The sequence below is a fragment of the Pristis pectinata genome, chromosome 3 (assembly GCF_009764475.1).
Source record: "Pristis pectinata isolate sPriPec2 chromosome 3, sPriPec2.1.pri, whole genome shotgun sequence".
NCBI lineage: Eukaryota > Metazoa > Chordata > Chondrichthyes > Rhinopristiformes > Pristidae > Pristis > Pristis pectinata.
The window spans coordinates 96,061,730-96,078,582 of NC_067407.1; the positions used below are offsets into that span (position 1 = coordinate 96,061,730).

General features: G+C 40.1%; 1 protein-coding gene across 4 annotated transcripts in view; it reads right to left on the bottom strand.

Annotated features, from left to right (window-relative positions):
- The window catches only part of arid1b (AT rich interactive domain 1B (SWI1-like)), a 349,190-nt gene that overhangs the window by 294,608 nt on the left and 37,729 nt on the right, over window positions 1-16,853 (bottom strand). The gene's annotated exons all lie outside the window — the stretch shown is intronic.

A 16,853-nucleotide genomic window follows, 5' to 3' on the forward strand; every position in this document is an offset into this window, starting at 1 on the left:
TGAGCAGATCCTAAGTACCATTTGATAGCACTGTAGATGACATCTTCCATCATTTTTCTGATGATAAAGGGGAACTGTTTGAGGCATTCAGCTAGATTGGATTGGTCTTGCTTTGTGTGCAAAATTTTCCACTTTACCAGCTAGCCACTTGCATGGTAACTGTACTGAAACGGCTTGACTACGGCATAGCAAGTTCTGGAGTGCACGTTTTAAAGAATAAAAGTAAGGTTTCTACTGGTCACAGCACTTCACAGATGCTCAGTTTTGCGCCAGAAGATGTGTTTGGAGTTTATCCTATTTAGCACAATTGTCATCCCACACAACTATATGAAGAAAGCATCTCCACCAATACTAAAATGCAGCTATTCAAAAGAAATATTAGTGAAGACAAGTATATGATTCATGTTGGTGATAGCTAAATCCTTCTGGTTTCAGCCAGCTTGGTCAGTGAAGATTACCATGCCACTCTTGGTGAACTGTACTGCACTCCCACGCCCTGAGAACATTTGATGCCCTAGCTCCCTCTCCATACTTCCTCCAAGTGTTGCTCAACATGGAGAAATACTGATTCATTAACTGAGAAAGGATGGTAGGTGGTAATCAAGACCATTTTGCTCATATCAAAAGACTTCAGAGGGTCTGGACAATGTCGAGGACTCCTTGAGATACTCCCTCCTGCTTACAATTCCACATACTGCCACCCCTGGTGCGTCTATCTTGCTGATGGGACAGAATGTATCCAGGAAGTGTGTGTGGAGGCATCTGGTAATTTACTCAAGAGGTGTCATCTTTACAGTATGGCTGTTAAGGGGGTTATCTGACTCATCAGTGAGGCAGCTCTCCTAGCTTGGGCACCTGCCCCCAGATAGTCAAGCAGGGACTTTCCAACATGAAATGGGCTGCAGCTGTCTTGTGTCTGAAGCCTTTGCCAATAAACAGTTTTATTTTTCAGTATCACAGTAGAAACTTTTCAAGTAGCTCAGGGCTTGCCAGGTCATTTCAGAGGGCAGTTAGGAGTTAATCACATTTTTATGGATGTGGAATCACATTTAGGTCAGAAAAGGACAAGAGCAACAAATTTTCTTCCTTGTAGATCATTAGTGAATCAGATGGAATTTTACAACCATCCAGAAGTCACTAATGAAACAATAGATCTGCATTTGCATCACAATCCCTGGCTACACCTTCATAGCTTTGTTAGTACTCTGTTAGAGAAACACCTAGAAATACTGGTGTAGAATATTCACCACCCAGACAGACAAATGACCCAATCAGTGGACTAAATTCATGTCTCAACAACAACCCAATAACATTATATGTTGAAAATGACCAACTTTACTGAGGTTAGTAAATTCCAGATTAATTTTCAATTTAAATTACTCAACCACTATGGTGTGATCTGACTTTACCCTTACTTCCAATCTATTCCCTATGCAATCCCCCTTAAACTCACTGTTGTGATCACTACTCCCAAGGTGTGCTCCAATGCTTAAACTGTTTTGGTTCATTGCCATGAACACATTACTCACTGTTTTTTTTTCTTTGAAACATACTGGTTTAGCTACTGCAAATTGCTTCCTTGTTTTATTTGGATCACAAAATTCTTGCCATATGTCAGAATTAGAACACTTTTCCACTATGCATAATCGAGCTTCAAATTATTACTTTCAGCATACAGCAATTTAAGAAGACTCAACAGTTGTTTATTCTTTGGTCTTTGCATCCAGAAAAGCTCTGCACACACTGAGCAACTCTTTATTTATAAGTGTAGCACAATAACCTGACAATACCAAAGCTTGGTTCTGACTAGTATCGTCCAAAAGATTAGCAACTAACCTCATTGCTAATTGGAATGGAGCCAATTCTATTCTTTCATCAATAAATTACAAATGATTTTAGACACAGCCACAAAGCATACAGTCTTGCTACACATTCACAGAAGTATACAATACATAACTAAAACTTTACATCTTTAACCATTCATAGAATTGCAAAGCAAGTGCTTTGGATCAGGAGTATTTCACTCCCCTTTGATACTGAATGGGAATAGGTGTTAAGCAAATATACATGTTAAGAATGTTATTATCAGAGTGTACAACAGGAGTGTTCCAAAAATCGAAATGGATAAAACACTGTCTTCACAATTTCTTGGCCAACACTGGTCTTGGTAACTGTTGGCCCAGCTGTTGCAAGAAAGTTTTGCCCATTGTTTTTCTCCCCAAGCTGGCCATTTATGAAATCCAAGTGAGAATAGATTCCTTTCAAGTTTAAACAGCTTCCATGAAACACCAAAAGGTCCTCTCCATGTTTGTGCAGATGTACCATATTCTTGGCTGAGGGGGATTAATATTAAAGGGGCAACCCCCAAAATAACTCCCCCCTCCTTCACTGATGTCAGTCCTCTGCATCCTCCACTGCCAGAAGTCCAAACTTCTGGCAGAGGAACACCACCTCATTTTCTGTCTTGGGACCTTACAGCCTAACAGCATGAACATCGAATTCTCTCACTTTAAGTAAACCCAACCCATGCACCCTCCCCCATCTCTTTTCTTCCCTTTCCTATCCCCTCTTTTTTTCTCCTTGCCATCTTTTTTCTTCTCCTCCCCTCCCCCCACGCCACCTGCGTCCATACCTTTGACCCATTCCCCGGTGGATCTGCTCTCGCCTCCTCCCCCACACCTGCTTATCACTATCTCTTACTTGCATCTACCACTTTGTGCCCATTCTGCCTCTCCTCTTCTGTCCACCTATTACTGCTCTGTTTATCCCCCCCCCCCCCCCCCCCCCCATATATTGGGCATCCCTTTTTCCTATCTTCAGTCCTGAAGAAGGGTCCCTACTCGAAATGTTGACTTTTTCTCCATGGATGCTACTTGACCTGCTGAGTTCCTCCAGCAATGTGTTGATTTCTCCCCCTGCACCACCCCCCCCAAAAAAACAAACCATGGGCAGTTAAGTCAAAGCACACGAAGTACATTGCACATGTATGTGATATAACACAGAAGGCAAATAATTTGCAGTGTTACCTGCTGTCCTGAAATTGAGGTGGTGACCTGCTTCCATGAGTCAACCAGTGCCTTTGCCCATCTCATTTATCTTCTTCCTTTTTCTGCTTAGCAGTACTTTGTTCTGACAACATGATTCAAATTGCCTGTCCAATTAATTGTTTCAGAGGTTGCAAATCATGCCAAGCTGGATCATTTCCTTCCATTCGGTGTATGGTAACCAACTTCAAGATAAGGGTGGGCATGTACAATTTCTTGTAAAATAAAAGGACCACAAGCTAGCCAGCAGATTTGGGCAAGGCTCGTTAAGCCCCTACTGTTTTCCTATCTACACTCCTAAACTAGATGCTTAAACTGTGGTAATTTCTACTTCTTAAATTGAAGAACCTTTAGGAATTTTTTCTTAAGGTCAGCTGTAAGTACAGGCAGCTTACTACTAATTGTAAATTGAGCCAAAAAGGGATTCAAGAATAAATGCTATCCCAGGAGCCTCATAGGTCAGAACCATCTCCCAACCCAAAGGACTGATGGGTGCCCTAGTTTTATGTAATGTGTTCAGATTGTATCCCACAAAAAATTACCATCATTTATAATCTTTCAATGAAATACCTTCAGAAGTTCCTATCAAGTGCTTAAAATCAGAATCACAGAGATAGCAAAAATAATTTGAACTGCTAGAACAGCAACCTGCAATTTTCAAATTCAAGTGGTAAACTAAAAGCATTAATCTGTGGGGAGGATCTGGATACAGTGCGAGTCGCTGAAATGTGGTTACACTGGAACAGTGCAGTTCCCCAAAAGGTAGACCTGCCTCACAGCTCCAGGGACCAGGTTCAATACTGACCTCCAATGCTGCATGGAATTTGCACGTTTGCCGTGATTGTTTAATTTGGTAAATTAATTGGCTCCTATAAACCACCCTTGGATATAGGTGGGTGCAGAAAAATCAGGGAAAAATTGATTGCAGAGAAACAAAGTGGGGGAATGTGATTGATGGGATTGCAGTGAGAATAAACATACAGGATGGATCAAGTGGCCTCTTTCTCTGTTGCAAGAGAATGAAAATATGAGAAATAGATGGGCAATTTGAGCAGGATACAAAACAAATTTAATAAAGCAAGACGATTTTCACTCCTGAAGCTAGTCATTGATTACCTACAGCCACTGTGCCAGAGTTCCCATGGAATCATGGATGCACTTATGAAAATGATAATCTGGTGCTCAATAGAAACATTACCTAAAGGCAAATGTGTTCCACAAGCATTCTTTGATGGCTGCGGGAATGGATAATAATCTGAACCAGATTTGATCCATGGGAGGATTATTAATGGAATATTTTAAACAAGAATTTTGCACAAAGCTGAGAAGATATTCTTGATACTGTCTTTTTGGACACTGCCACAATAATGAAACAGCAATGACGGAGCAAGAACGTGCAGAGAGATTAGTCCTTCATAGGTTAGTTGTGTCATGTCACACCACAGAAATTCTAGTGACTTCTCAAAATTGTAGCAACTCCTCTCTCCATGTCCATTAGAGGAGTTGCAATGCCGGTTCCTGCAACTTCCTTAGTGCAATCAAAGCTGTTATGCATGTGTCTCTCTTTTCCAACAGCTGATCACTACTGTGTTCAACTATACGGCAGCAGTCTTCATCTGGTCTTCAATCTGGAAAGCAACTAACTTTAGAAAAATCTAATTAAGTTAGAGTAGCATAATTCTCAAAGTATTCCTTCAAAATCTGAAACATTAATCATTGCTCTTGCCACAGATAGTTCCTGACCTGCTGAGCATTTCCAGAATTTTGCAATTATTTCAGATTTCCAGCAATTATATTTTATTTTGGCATTAAAGAATCACATTGGGCCCAATTCTTAATCCTGCTCCCCTTGTAGGGGATTGCCTGCAGCCGTCCATCAAAAAAAAAACTGGACTTTTAGTTTTTTCTCATTATGACTCTCACCTGTCCTGCCACAATCAGATCACGACTTTACCAACTTTGCAAAATCATCACTCATCTGGCCCTAGCTGCTTCAAAGTACGTTATTTCTGAAGGGATGCCTAGTTCTCTATGATGATCTGCAATTTACATTGCTGCTAAGAAAAAAAAATCTTTGGTAAAAACATCCACAGACTAAAATGACAGCAGTGGTACCCCTAAACCACAGTAAGAGCTGCAAGTGCATAACTATCAAATTCAAGAATTTTCATTATGGCTTAGAAGACCTTCTGACTTCTCTCAGGAAAACCTATATTAACCATGCCCAATAGATTACGTTTGGAGGTCTACAAGACATGTTGCAAGAATTTTTTTGGAATCCTTAAGCCAAATAGAATTCAGCATAATCCAACAGCATAATATGAATGCAATGATGTAATGCCTCCATCTGCGGATTCCCAGATAGGTGGATGTACATTGTGACATCTGACATAGCTAGGCAGAGTTTTTTTGGCACAAGTTAATGCCTTTACTGGACAATAACCACGCTAAGGAGCTTCACCTGTGACCCAAGCAAACCAGTTCTGAATGTACAATTTATTACTGCATACCAAACAGGCATCCTCTCTGTGCTGAATGTCATATGATCTGCAGTCCTATGCCTTGATTACTTCACTGCCTCATCTCTACCCTCCAATCCAAAATATCCTCGAATTGTCAAAAAAAAATCACCCCAGCATCCACATACCAGAGGTAGAAAAGTCCAATGATTCACAATCTCCTGCATAACAAAATTTCTCCTCCTCTCAGTCAGCTACCCTTTTGCGTTAAGACTATGCACCTAGTTCTAAGTGTGCCATCTGGAGGAAACAACCTCTTGGCATTTACCCCATCGATCCCTCCCAAGATTCTTTCAAGACTCAAAGAGGCCACTTCTCATTTTTCTAAATGCCAGCAAGTAGTTTAGCTTGGTCACGCCATTAATGCAATGCAATATCAATACATATGGTAGCAAAACAGCATTATTACATGGTTAACTAATACATTATGTCTATAATTTTAATGATATGTGTACTGAGAATTGTAAAAGGGCAAGTCCACATTATTACAGGTACGAAGGGGTGGACAAACAGTAGAGGATCCCATAAAAATATCATTCTGGATATCAATGCAATTATGGAAATCTGATTTTCCAGAACGAGAGTGTGGTCTCAAGATTGATAAGAGGACTCAGTCTCACAATGACTTGGACACACAAGAGACTGCAGATGCTAGAATCTGAAGCAACAGTCTGCTGAAGGAAATCAGCAGATTGAGCAGCATCATTGGGAGGTGGAGGAGGAAGAATTGTTGGTATTTTGGGTCGAAATCCTGCATCAGGACAGAGTGGAGAGGGATATAGACATATCCCACACCTCCAGCACACTGTTCCTCAGTGTTCCTCCAGCACACTGCTGTTCACAATGACTTGGTCATTTATATGCAAGCTGAGGAGAAAAGACTCGTGAATCTGAAATACCAGAGAACTCAATCACAGCCATATAAAAGTACATTCAAGGTTGTGATGTATTTGTGGACTCCAAGGGAAACAAACAGATGGGGTTTGGACAGGATAGCTTAGTTAGAGGATCTGCCCACTGAAGGAAAGAGCTAACATGATGGGCCATATGGCCTGCTCTAGTCTCTATTTCTTAAGATCTTATTAAATTTTAAATGAAGTTAAAATATTTGACGATGGCAGGACAAATCAATAAAGCCATGCATTTTAAAAGCAGTGGCAATGAAAGCAGAACCCATCTATAAACCAAACACCATCAAGATAACTGATGTCACATGCTCAAAGCTAGTTCCTGTCTCAACGACTAAACAGAATTAGTTGTAAGAGAAACACCACTGAATGGAAACTGGGACTGAGAACTAAGATGCTATCAACTCAGCAAGAAAATAACATCCCATACCATGGAAAATGCACATCTCCTGTTTATATACAAATTTCTGTTGCACTTTCCCCTCTCAGCCACCAATACAGAATATATGAAAAGGAATAGCTAAATGAAGGGCCAACATCCCCTTAAAGGAGGGAAAGAGAAACAAAACGATGTAAAACCAAGCCTAAGGTAGGATGATTAAGTCATAATGGTACAGGAGTTCATTCACCCATGCGGACTCTCCAGAGAAATGCAGTTCTTCCCATTCTACTGCCCTTTCTCTGTAACCCCTCAATACTATTTCCTTAAATACTCCTTTGGAAATCATTGAACAGTTGCACTCCCAACATTCTCACTGGCACCAAGTTTCAGATAAATACCACTTGCTGCGTGAAGTTCTTCCTCACAGCCATCACCTCACTAACTCTTCCTCGAAAGCTCTAATCTGTGTCCACTAGCCGTTGCACATCAGCTAATAGAAACAACTTTTCTTTGTCTACCTTGCATAAACCAATCTTAATTCTGTGCACTTCTACCAAATCTCCCCTCACCTTCCTTTGCTTTAAGGAGAACCTTCCCAGATCCACCTGCCTGACTTTGTAACTAAAATCCCTCAACCCGCAATCACCATTACAGATCTCCTAGGCGTCCTCTTAAGGACTTTCAAACCCTTCCTAAAGTGTGATGACCAGAAATGACATAATACAAGGGCCGTCCAGGTTACAAATCACTTAACTTATGGAAATCCAATTTTACAAATTCTCGCATATATTAAAGCATTTTTATTAAAAAGATAGCAATAAGAATAATATGTTTTGTGGTATTCATTAATTACAGAGTACAAGATACATACATTAACTTAATTATGGGTAGTGTCAGGGTGAATATTCAATGAAATGCATTATAGCAAGTGTGTGTAGAAAACTGACTTGCAGAAAAATCAGCTTATGGACAGTTCTCAGGAATAGAACCTTTGCATAACCCAGGGACTGCCTGTACTCCAACTGTGGGCTAACTATAGCTTTATACTCAATACCTCGATTTACAAAACCCTAGATCCCATATGCTTTGCTAACTACTCTCTCAATCTGCCCTGCCATTTTCAAAGATCTATGCACATGAAGTCCGAGGTTTCCCGTTTCTGCATCCTTTAGGACAATGCTATTAAGTCTTTATTGCTTCTCCTCATTCCTTCTGCTAAAATGCATCATCTCACACTTTGGTATTGAATTCTATCTTGTCTTTCCTTTCTGCAAGCCTCTACGTTCAAATGAAGTTGATTGATATCATCCTCTAGTCGAGGGCTAGATCTATGGCATTCAAGACCAGCGATCCAGAACCATACAAAAAGTCCAGGTATGACATTCCGAAGGCCATCGTGAGACCGAAAAGGCAATTCCACGTGAAGTTAGAGACACAATTGAATGCACGACAGCTGCAGCAGGCTTTGCATACCATTACTTCCTATTAGGCAAAGCTTAACAGCATAAATGGTAGTGATGCCCCACTCCCTGATGAGCTCAACGCCTTTTATACATGCTTTGAAAGGGAGAACACCACCACACTTGTGCAAATCCCCACAGCATCCGACAACCCTGTGATCTGTCTCAGAGGTCGACGTCAGAACATCCTTCAAAAGGGTGAAGCCTCTCAAGGTGTCAGGCCCTAATGTACCTGGCAGGGTACTAAAAATCTGTGCCAACCAACTAGCTGAAGTGTTCAAGGACATCTTCAACCTCTCACTGCTACAGTCGGAGGTGCCCACCTGCTTCAAAAGGGCAGCACACATACAAGTGCTCAAGAAGAACAGGGTGAGCTGTCTCAACAACAATTGCCTGGTAGCACTTACATTACTGTAATGAAGTGCTTTGAGAGATCAGTCATGGCTAGAATTAACTCCTGCCTGAGCAAGGACCTGGACCGTTGCAATTTGCCCATGGCCACAACAGGGGTCCACAGCAGACGCAATCTCACTGGCTCGCCAATCGGCTTTGGAGCACCTAGACAACAGCAAAACATGGGTCAGGCTGCTGTTTATCGACTACAGCTCGGCGTTCAAAACCAGTACTAATCATCCCCTCAGTACTAATCAACAAGCTTCAAAACCTGGGTCTCTGTACCTCCCTCTGCAACTGGATCCTTGACTTCCTTATCGGGAGAACACAGTCAGTGCGGATTTGTAGTAACTTCTCCTCCTTGCTAACAATCAATACAGGTGCACCTCAAGGATGCGTACTTAGCCCACTGCTCTACTCTCATGACTGTGTGGCTAGGCACAGCTCAAATGCCATCTATAAATTCGCCAATGACACCACTGTTGTTGGCAGAATCTCAGATGGCGATGAGGTAGCATACAGGAGTGAGATAGATCAGCTGGTTGAGTGGTGTCACAACAACCACCTCACACTCAATGTCAGCAAGACCAAGGAATTGATTGTGGACTTCAGGAAAGGGAGGTCATGAGAACACTAAGAGGATCTGAGATGTTGATGCCCAGGAACTTGAAGAAATCACAAAGGCGGCACGCCAGTGGCTCTGCTTCATTAGGTGTAGAAGGAGATTTGGTATGTCACCAAAGACTCGTGCGAATTTCTACAGATGTGCAGTGGAGAGCATTCTGACTGGTTGCATCACTGCCTGGTATGGAGGCTCCAATGCACAGGATTAAGAGAGGTTGCAGAGGGTTGTAGGCTCAGCCAGCTCCATCACAGACACAACCCTCTCCACCATCGAGGACATCTTCAAGAGACGGTGCCTCAAGGTGGCAGCATCATTAAGGACCATCACTACCCAGGACATGCCCTCCTCACATTACTGCCATCAGGGAGGTGGTACAGGAGCCTGAAGACCCACACAACGTTTCAGGAACAGTTTTTTTCCCCCCATCCACCAGATTTCTGAACAGTCCATGAACACTACCTCGTTATTTCTCTTTTGCACTAATTTTTGTAACTTAGTTATTTTTAATGTCTGTATGTCTTGCACTGTATTGCTGCCACAAAACAAATTTCATGACATATGTCAGTGCTAATGAACCTGATTCTGATTCCTCAGTTTGCCACAGCATGCTACCATGAACAAATTCTGAAACTTTCAAAGAATGATAGAATTAACATTTAAGATCAATATCTATCTCTCCATCCATAGATGTTGCTTGATCTGCTAAGTGATTACAGCATTGTTTGCTTAAAAATTAAATTTGCCCAAGTTAGAAATTGTTAAAAGTCTAAATGCTTAAATTGACAATGGGCCAAATTTAATCTTTAGTTCCCTTATTGTACTTCAAATTCATGACAAAAATATTAGGAGGCATAACATACAAACCAGGCCAAAATTACAAAGAAGTTTTGAAACAGCTGCTGGTGAAACATTCATCCACACCTATTAATTCTAGATTCAACAATTCCTAAGCATTTCTGGCATGCCGCAATTTGTTCGTCTTTCCTTAACTTCTAAGCTCGCTCTGTCAATTTCACCACTATTCCTGTGACTGATGTTATACATTGGCTCCCAGTTGAGCAACTCTCAATGCTGCTTTTTTCCCCCATAGACTCCAAGTGCAATTTCCTTCATACATACAAAACTTGAACTTTGATCTATCATTACTGGCAGCCTTACCTAACTGCTAATAGTCTAAGCTTTGGAATTCTCTCCCTTAACCCATCACTCGGAACCAACTTCGCTGAACAAGTTTCTGTGATGTGATATCAACATTTTTTAGTATCATCCAAAGAACAATTAAACAAAAGGAAAGTGAATCTTGGGAACAGGAGACCAGTTAGCCCAACATCAATTGCCAGGAAAATTCTGAAATCCACAATTAAGAATGTAGGCCTGGGGAAACTTAGAAACTGTTAAGGCAGTAAACATGGCTTGATGAAACAAAGTCTCAGAGAGCAAATATTTTTCATTTAACCATACAGAATTAGACAGATGCTTCCTTTAAGAAACCACATGTCCAAACAGGTTTCAAGAAACGAGCAAAAGGATGAGACTGACAGCAGACTGAGAAAATTTTGACACCAAGAGCTGGTTGGAAAAATTCAAGGAAGAAGCCCAGACTTTTAATGAACAGGGAGAGTCAACTATAGCTTTATACTCAATACCTCTATTTACAAGGTCTTTTATTTCAGTCAACCAGTTGGTAATTTCAGCCAATCAGCACCTACAGGCACTGTGGAGGTAGTTAAGCCAAGCTACTTATTTCCTTACTGTGCCCCACATGAATCTCAGCTGCATGGTTTTAATTCCCCAATCTGTTATCCCAGCAAAACCTCAAGTTCATGAAACAATGTGTTCAACAAACCCATGCTGGCTCCATTTTTAGATCATATCTATCCACGCATGGATTTTGTAGTTTTTTTCAAATGAGCAAATTATCAACAATAAAAAATTCAAATATCTTTACACCAATCAGGTGCTGATAGCGATTTCACTTGTAAGGTAGGGCCATCATGCTTTTGCAGGCGTTGGTCTAGACTCCCATTACCTACTGTTGTGCTGTTGCCAATGCCACAGAAAGTTATGGATTCAGGGAAGGGAAGGAAAGGAGCTAACAAGAAAATATATTGGAAAAGAAAGAGGCAGCAACCCAAGAGAAAGCTGTGCCTCTGATCCTGTCAAACATCAGAGATTAAGCTGCTCTGCAGGAAGTGTCATTTATATTGTATGATCTCATAAAAACTCATGTTCCAATCAACTCTTCACTAAATCCAATATATATAAAAAAAACACATGAAGGCTACTTTCATGCAATCTTAGCACAAAAAACACCAAAATGGAAGTAGTCCAATAAGTATCAAAACTAGACCTTTTAATAAATTAATGGATTAACAATGCAAACTGCTAGAAGATGGAATGCTATCCAATGCCCAGGCCTACCACTGCCATAGAAAACCAATGCTCCAAGCACCGAAAGTAAATATAACAGTTAACAGTACATCTCAATAATCCATCCCCCATTTCCAGGAACATAACCCACTATGAGCAGGGTCTTGCAAGTCTTATTTATTCCATTTTTCATAGCAGGTCATTTGTTACTTGAATATTTTTCTAAACAAAAGACACACCTTGCCATTTTCTCTTTGAAAAGCATCAATCTGATTATATTCCATTTCATCAACATTCCCTGAAGTTCTCACTGAAATACAGGCCATGCCCAGGCTACAGACACCCAACTTATGTACATCCCTACATGAGAGTGAGTTCCCATAATACCATTAAATTTAGAAGTCCAACATAAGTACATACATTTGTTCCTACAAACAGCAGAACTAGTTTCCTCTTTCTCTCCACTTTTAGTAATTGTTCTTTATCATTAATCTTGTGTGCTTTTGATGCCATTCATTGCAATACTATGGAGATATGGTTACCATATTGTAATTTGTGTATTTTCCAACATATGGACATTTGTAAAAACGGATCCAGTGCTTTACCTGGGGATGGCCTGAATCTATTTTCAACATTTGCAAATGAATAGGAGAGACACGCGCAAGTTATCAACATAGAAACAGGTCATTCCGCGCAATCAGCCAGCGTTGAGTGTTCACAGTAAGCAGCAATGCCTCCAAACAGAATCTCAAGGGACACAACTACTTATTTCCAACTATAATGAAATATTGTTTTTAATTCTTTCAGTTTCTCACTTCTGACCAATTTTATGCTGACCATTTCCAATCAACTGAAAATTAAAGGTGGTCAGTCAATCATTACAGATTCTGATAGTTTACTGTGGCTAGGAAATAACTTATCAATAATTCCCTGCTTTCCCTTCCTTTCATTTCTTGAATAAACATATACAATTTTCAAATCCAAACACCAGTCCCCGAGTTGGAACTTTGGATGATCATTGCAGAGACATAGGCATTCTCATCTGCTTCAAAATCCTTTCGATCAAACACTTGACAAATTCACAAGGTTACTCATTTGCTGCCATTAATTTTCTTCATCATCATTGTATTGTTAATTTTGGCAAATTCCATCCAAGATTGTGTCAATGATTTACTGGAGAGGAACAAAGGAATTATTCAATATGTCTGCCACTTCCTGGTATTCATTTATAATATCAGAAGTTTTCAAAGGGCTCACAATGCTGTTGACCACCCCAAGGTAAAACAACTGCTGATCATGGCTATACCTATACACTATTTTTGTAACTCATTGTTGGCCTTGCCACCTTCTACTTTTCTTCACTATTACCAGAATCTGTGGTAATTTTCATATTTTTTGTACTATTTTTCTTTGATTTCATATTGTTCCCCCACCTCTTATTGTCCATCTCTTGTTTTTGGAGATACCAGCTGCTTGCATTTCACATTGTATTCATTTGTGAACACTTCCGATTCCTTAGTACTCCCTCTTAAAACAGTGCTCAACGTGATCATTTGCTCAAAATCTTATTTCCTGGAATTACTTCCTTGTACTTTCCTGCAATTCTCCCTTGTATTCAGATTATCCACTGAGTTATGAGCCAAATATTTAATTTAAATAAAAAATGCTGCAGAATCTAGAAATGCACAATGAACACAAGATACTGGAAATATTCATTTAGGTTGCCCTTCTTTCCATTCCACCAGAGACTTCACTTTTTGTTCATACTTCCCCTTCCCATTTACTCACTCTGTCTTAAATCTTGTACTCCCAGTTTATTCCAGTTCTGAGTTGCAATGATCAACCCAAGGCATTAACTACTTCTGTTTCCACAGTCTTTTCACCCAAGTATCTAAGACATTTTTCACTATCACAAGATCCACATTCTATGGATACTTGTGGAGAGAGCTTTGTACCGCTCCCCCCCCCCACCCCAATTTACTGAAATGTTAAAGTTAAATTTATTGTCATATGCACTAGTACACATATGCACAGGTGCAATGAAAAACTTACTTACAGCAGCATCACAGGCACACAGCAACACATAAGCAGCATTCAAAAGAAAAATATAATTTATACCCAATTTTTTACAAGAAAGAACATAATTGGAACAAAGAAAAACAAAGTCCATTTTAGTGCAAAGTGATTAGGGTTGTGCTGGTTGGTTCAAGAACAAAATGGTTGAAGGGAAGTAGCTGTTCTTGAACCTGGTGGTGTGGGAATTCAGCCTTCTGTACCTCCTGCCTGATGGTAGCTGTGAGAAGATGGCACAGCCTGAATGGTGGGGATCTTTTATGATGGATGTTGCCTCTGAGGCAGCTCCTCCTGTAGATACTACCAATGGTAAGAAGGGACGTGCTTTTGATGTATTGGGCTGAGTCCACCTATCTCTGCGGCTTCTTAAGTTTCTGCGCATTTGAATTGCCATACCAGACCACGATGCAACCAGTCAGAATACTTTCAACAGTACAGCTGTAGGAGTTTGTTAGTGTTTGGTGACAAGCCGAACCTCCTTAAACAGCTAAGAAAGTAAAGACGATGGCATGCCTTCCTTGTGATTGCATTTATTTGCTGGACCCAGGAGAGGTCATTCGATATCTTAACATTTATTTGATATATAAACGTTGCTTTCACACAGACGTTACTCTGTGAATGCTTTCCCACTGGTCCTTCACTGTTTTATCTGCCTCTTCAGCTCACTGAAACTAACAGTCCTCATTGCATTTGATTTTTCCTTATCCATAATTACATGAATAATTTAGTGATCACAGGCTCCCTATTCAATTTACCCAAGCTACATTTCACAAAACAAGTTCCAACAGTTCCTTACAGGACTGAAAACAGTGAAGTTCTACTGTACACATTTCAGGAATTACACCAGCTTTAACCTTCACAGTTAATTTTCAATTCCACATTTAGGGTTGGGATTTTTTTTTAATCCTGATTTTTCACTTGTAATCATCCTGATTGCGGGGTGATGGGCATGCATGTGTGCTTAATGATGGCCCATTAACTTCCTAGACAAATCAGAAGATTCCAGCATTTGCAAATTTAAGCAATGCAGGGAAGTTAGGACTGACCTCCAAAACACCAAAGATCTCATACCCAAAAGCTCTACTCATACTGAGCATGAAAGCCACAAAAGACAAAATGAACACAATTCCCCAATATTAAGACAATGTGAACCAGAATGGTGTGCTTCCTACCCAGATATGGGGTGGCAGTAGAGTAGTGATCAGTCCAATCTGAGTTCATCATTTTGGTTCTGGCAAAAAGACATTTAGAAAATCATAATAAAGACTAGGCAAAGTCAAAGTAGTTTTGAGGGGGAAAATAGTGCTTGACCAATCTAAGAGGTTTTTTTTTTTGAAAAGGACAGAGGAAGAGAGAACCAGTGGATGTGATTTATTTCCCCAAAAACTTTTGATAAAAGCCTCAATAAGGACTCAAAGGGTGAGGTGTACATTTTAGCTCAGATGGCAGATTGGTTAAAGAACTGAACACAGTGGGAAAAGTCTGCAAACCTGAAAATTAAATCAGGGTGTGCCACAGGAATTAGTAATAGGCCCTCAGCTATTCACAATTTATATTAAATATTAATGAAAAGACAGTGTAACATATTCAAATTTGCTGAGGACACAGGTAAGTGAGAAATTAAGCCATGAGGATGATACAAGAAGTCTGCAAAGGTATATAAACAAGTTAAGCAAATGGACAAGCCGGTGGATGATGTAATGTGGAAAAATTTACAGTTATGGTGTTTTAGTGAAGCCAATTTGAGGAGGAAATATCAGGAACTAGATAATGTTGGGGTAAAGATAAAACCAGTGCAGTGGTTTATGGTGCAGATCCAATGGAGTGTCAAAGAATAAGAGGTAATTTCATCCATTTTGCAAAGGTCTGGCAGGGTAAAGCCAAGAGACAGTTTTCTCCAGTTGCTGAATCTAGAACTGGGCAGCAGAGTCTCAGGGAAAGAGGTCTGCCATTTAAAGTCGAGATGGTATTTCTGTTACAAAGGTCTGTAAATCTTTGGAATCCTCTACCTCAGAGGGCCAGTTATTGAGTATATTCAAGGCTGAATTCAATAACTTTTTGGACACTAAGAAATCAGAGCATTTGGGACTCTGACAGTAAAGTAGACCGATGGCATATGATCTGCCACAATTTTATTGAATGAGGGAGCAGACCAGAGAGGCTGCATGACAAGCCTTCTCTTGCGTTTACTTCTTGTATTCCATTTCTGATCATTATCCATGCAGTTCCTGGCACAAGGCAGTGTGTGAACAATAGATTTTTAAATAAGTAAATTGGGCTTTAATCGTCTCCAAGGTCACATAATTTAGCAGCATCAATGCTCAGAACATAAACATTACTGATATTTGGGTGAGATACAACTAGAGCACGAGTAAAAATCAGTACTTTCAGGAAAGAAGAAAAATTCTTCATGAACTCCTTGTGCCTACTTTTTAAAATCATACAGCAATAGAACAGCGGCTGTAGCATTGCACCAAGTAACCCACCCTTTTCAAAAAATAGTTTATAAACATGGAATGCAGGTGGTGGGGAAGAGCATGCAGGGGCAGAAAGAGAAGCATTAGAACTCTGAAATCATGTCACCAAAACACAGTCATTATACTTTGGTGTTAACTTACAGGCTCATGTGCAAAGTATCATCATTTTAGTTGCCAAATTCAATTTCAAGCTTGTGCCAACCACCACTACAATTGCTAGGAGCTAGTATCCTCAATGCTGTTGACATACAAAATACATCACTGATTGGTAAATGAAAAGCAAAATAACTGCAGATGCTCGAAATCCAAAATAAAAACAAAATGCTGGAAATACTCAGTTGGTCTTCAATCTGAAGCATTACCTGTTTCTCTTCCCATAGTTGAGGCTTGACCTGTTGAGTATTTACAACTTTGTGTTTTTATTTTATATCAATAGCTAGAATAGTGACTGAAGTAACTATTTCTCAGTAAGCTTGCAGTAATAACACTTATTACCAAATAATCCTGTAGCCAGTACAAACTCAAATAAACCATGAAGTGACTACAGAAAGGCAAATGATTACATTTGCTGTCAATTTACACACTAGAGGAAGGGCGTGGTT